Below are 4,013 nucleotides of genomic sequence, written 5' to 3'. Positions count from 1 at the left end.
AAAGCTGCTTGACATATGTCCTCTAAAATTTATAGATTTGCTTAAATAAAAAAAAAGAGGTGATAGCTTATTTATCTGAAAGATCTCTCAGTGGGAGGTCTTGAATATGGCATTTCATCAGAACTTAAAGAAAGCATAGCATAATTTATGAAAAGGTAGGCCTACCCGCACTTTGTCCCAGTCCCTTGAGATCTCTCTCCCAGAGTTTGCAAAAGAGAACCAAGAGGTTTCTATTGCATGCCAATGATATAAACATATCTTTCACCTTTCTGTAGTTTGAGCTGAATCTGTCTGATGTTAGGGCCTCTGCTGATATGGTGTCTGCACAGTTAGTGACAATCATTGTCCAGGCAAGTGTTTGGCTTCTCCTTTACCTCCTATAGCTTTGTGAAACCATATATTAAGAAAAAAAAAGTATTTTCTTTGTTCAGCACAAGGTGCTGCCCTGCTGACCTTACTATTGATAGTACATTAAGAGGCATTGGCAGTCTAGTATTTGAAGGCAGAGGGCAGGAATATTTTGAGAAAGAGTACCTGTATAAAGCACATCACAAGTCACTTTGATGTTTCAACCAGACTAGTTTATCTTAGATTGGGTAGTAGAAAAAAATTATTTGAGGCAAGTTTGAGACTAAAGCTTTAAAATGAGCATAATTGAAATGTTAATGTAAAAGAGAGAATATTTAAGCAGCTTAAAGTGAATGTAATATTATATACTCTATCAAAGATTTGATTAAGGTACCTGGTACCCCAAAGGACACTGAGATTCAATGTGGTATGATTGGAGACTACTTAGGAATAGTCATTGGAAAACAATGGCTTCAGTTTGGGTTTATGCCTCAAAAATTTGAACAACTTGAGAGGCCCCTCAGAACTCTGGTTACATTTATATTATAATTTGTAACTGTATGTCTTCTGTGCTTTGTATACAGAACAACTCCAAAAAACTCAAATTAACCATTCATTATAAGCATAGTAAACTGTAGAGATCCTCCAGAGAATGCACACGGACATTCTTTTAATTCTTATCAGCTAAGCCCAAGGGCACTGGCAGAATCCTGTTATCAGTACTGATTTCTTGATCCATGTGCTTGGAATGAGGAACAAATAGGACTTTGACTCTCCCAGGTCTTGATATGCTAAATCTTGTACCAAAAAATAAGGAGCTTACCCAGATTTTGATGAATAGGATCTGAGCACACCCGAAACTCCATTTGACCTTAAACTCCCCTTTGGAAGCCAATAAATATGTTGTGTTGTCTGTGGTGAGTTGACTGTCTCTCCATCAGAGAGATGGCACCCACGTAGCTCCCAGCTTTATGAATCTATTTCTGCCTTTTGTCTCTTTCTTTCTCTAATTTCTTAATCCTCAGCTCCTCCCCTCAGGAACCTGTCGTTTTTCCCTGCGGGACATGGAAAAAGGAGAAACACCACAGTAAACTGTTTTCATGGACATACAGTTCATCTTTTTAATTTTTTTCTCTTGTACACTTTTGAGCAGGAATGTCTACTGAGTATTTCTATTTTTCATGTATTTTGGGATTTTTGCCTTATCGATGCATTGCTCTAATGTCTCAAGTGTATCGTTTTCTGTGTGATTCCCCCCAAAAATACCCCTTCGGGAACTCTATGACTTCCTCTGGACTTCAGGGGCTGATACGAGGACTGACCCCCAACCCCCAGCCTTGTGTGTCCAACTTAGCAGCAGTGTTAAGTTGCTTTTACAGAATTATCTGGTTTCCAATAAATAATAATTTTTTTAAAAAAGGTATTACTTGCTGTGATTTGAGCTCAGCATGGTGGTAGTCCTTCATTTACTGGGGCTTCCTTTAATTGTGGGGCCTATGGATATTTGTCACTTTTTCACAGGATTGACTATTTCTGATGGAGACATTCATACAATTGGATGGAAAATTGGGGAGGCATGATGCGCTATAAGCCGTGTGGGAGGGTTTATCAAGAAGTCCTCTGTATATCTCTTTCTCAACAGTAAGGAAAAGATGCAGAAGACTATAGAAATGAAAGAACTGATCACAAAGAAAGAGAGTGACCAGGATCTGGGGTATCAAGGTTTGGCTGCTTATCTAATTTTTGTTTTGAGCACTAAAGAAGAAGCAAGTAATTCTGGATATGACTCTGATTAAACAAGATGTTGAGTTTCATACTAATGGTACAGGACATGGTGATTTAAGGCCAAGGAAGATGCAGCCATTGAAGGCAGAATATACTTACTTTTTCTGTAAGTTTGTCTATCTTAGTAAATGAAGATGATGTCCATGTCTTTTTCTTTGGTTTATATGTGGATGGGGTAATTTTCTTAAAACATTATGAAGGTCAAAATACTAGTAAAGTCATAGTAAAATTTGCTTTCTGTACTATTGTTTCAGGAGATGTGAAATGTCATAGAAGTTTTATGGGTTCCAGATTTATAGAAATAATGAAAGGCTCAGAACAACAGTGGGTAGAATTTGGTGGTAGTACATTTAAGGAGGGTGACATTCCTAAGATTCATCACCAAGAGGAGTCAATGACAGACATTTTTAAAAAAATATCTCATTAAAAATCTCCCAGAAGACCATGTTCTTATTCCCCTCTTGGATTTTATATTGACTTAAAAAACTATGACCAAATTATTAAATTTATTTAGAGGTACTGATCTGACTAATGAAAAGATTAGTTTTTTTTTTTAATTTTTTATTTTTTGTTGATTTCAGAGAAAAAAGGAGAGTGAGGGGAAAGAGAGAGAGAGAGAGAGAGAGAGAGAGAGAGAGAGAGAGAGAGAGAGAGAGATCATTGGTGAGAGAATCATTGGTCGGCTGCCTCCAGAATGCCACCTACTGAGGACCAGCCCTGAAACCGGGGCATCTGCCCTTATTGGGAATCTAACCATGATCTCCTGGTTAATAGGTCAATGTTCAATCTCTGAGCCATATAGGCCAGGCCCGATTAGTTGTTTTTTTGTTGTTTTGTTTTTTTTTTTTTTTTTTTGTAAAAATGAAAGAACAAGATATGCCTCTGTGATGTTCAAGACTCTGAAAGACTATAACACTGGTCTGGGTTTACATAAGACTGTTTTACAATATCATCCAGTTCTTGTTGATCCATTTTCTAGAAAACAAATGCTAAAGTTCATTGAATGTCATGAAAAGGGAAGACCAGCTTCAATAGAGAAACAGAGGCATTCACACGTTTTACAAAAATACTTTCAAGAAGGCTACTCTGGCCTGAAACTGTACATATATTTCCCATTTAATGTTACAAAAGTTAAAATACAAAAGTTCCTTGCAGATTTTCCTCTTGCTGAGGATGACATTTTGCTTGCTTTCTTGTGATAAAGGAGTTGGTCTGGGAGAAACATTAGTGAAATTCAAATCAGAGGAACAGGTCTTGCAAACTGGTGGAAGATTCTTAAGGACAGAAGTAATGTTAAGACTTATTTCTGAGATCCTGGAGGGGTAGCTCTGTTGGTTAGAGCATCATAGCAATATATGCCAAGGTTTTGGGTTCCATCCCTGGTCCATGCACATATAAAAATCAACTAATGAAAACTTAAGAATGCATAAAAAGTGGAATAACAAATCGATGTTTCTCTCTCCCTTCCTTTCTCTCTTAAAAAAAATAGAAATCAATAAAAATAAAATTTAAAAAGACATATCTGAGGCACAAATTCAGGAGTTTGGTACACATTTTTTTCCATGTTGTCCAGTAAGAGAATTCACAGTCATATGATAGAAATGACCTTAACCAAACCGGAGAGGGTCAGACCTGCATCACCATTTGTCCACCATCCAGAACTGAAATATCATGGCTGACATGTACACATATGGAACTGTTTGACATTGAAATTGGGACCCAAAAGAACTGTTGGCACAGATAGAAACTCACTACAGACTGATTCATTTGCCTCTCAGCATAACCATTATTGCTTGTCTCATTTTCGGTTCTTATAAGTGTATTTCTTATTCACATGATCTCACTCATCTAGGGGAAATAATGAACAACATAAACTAATG

At 37.0% G+C, this 4,013-nt stretch overlaps 1 pseudogene across 1 annotated transcript; it reads left to right on the top strand.

The window, feature by feature from the left end:
- Positions 1-1,796: 1,796 nt before the first annotated feature.
- On the top strand, positions 1,797-2,560 carry LOC311615441 (RNA-binding protein 12B-like; annotated as a pseudogene). Its single transcript has one exon. The product of its transcript is annotated as an RNA-binding protein 12B-like (transcript).
- The last annotated feature ends 1,453 nt before the right edge of the window (positions 2,561-4,013 follow it).

Source organism: Pipistrellus hanaki, assembly GCF_964339955.1.
Source record: "Pipistrellus hanaki genome assembly, chromosome: X".
NCBI lineage: Eukaryota > Metazoa > Chordata > Mammalia > Chiroptera > Vespertilionidae > Pipistrellus > Pipistrellus hanaki.
Note: the sequence above shows the minus strand (reverse complement) of the source record. Positions and strands in the feature narration are given on the sequence as shown.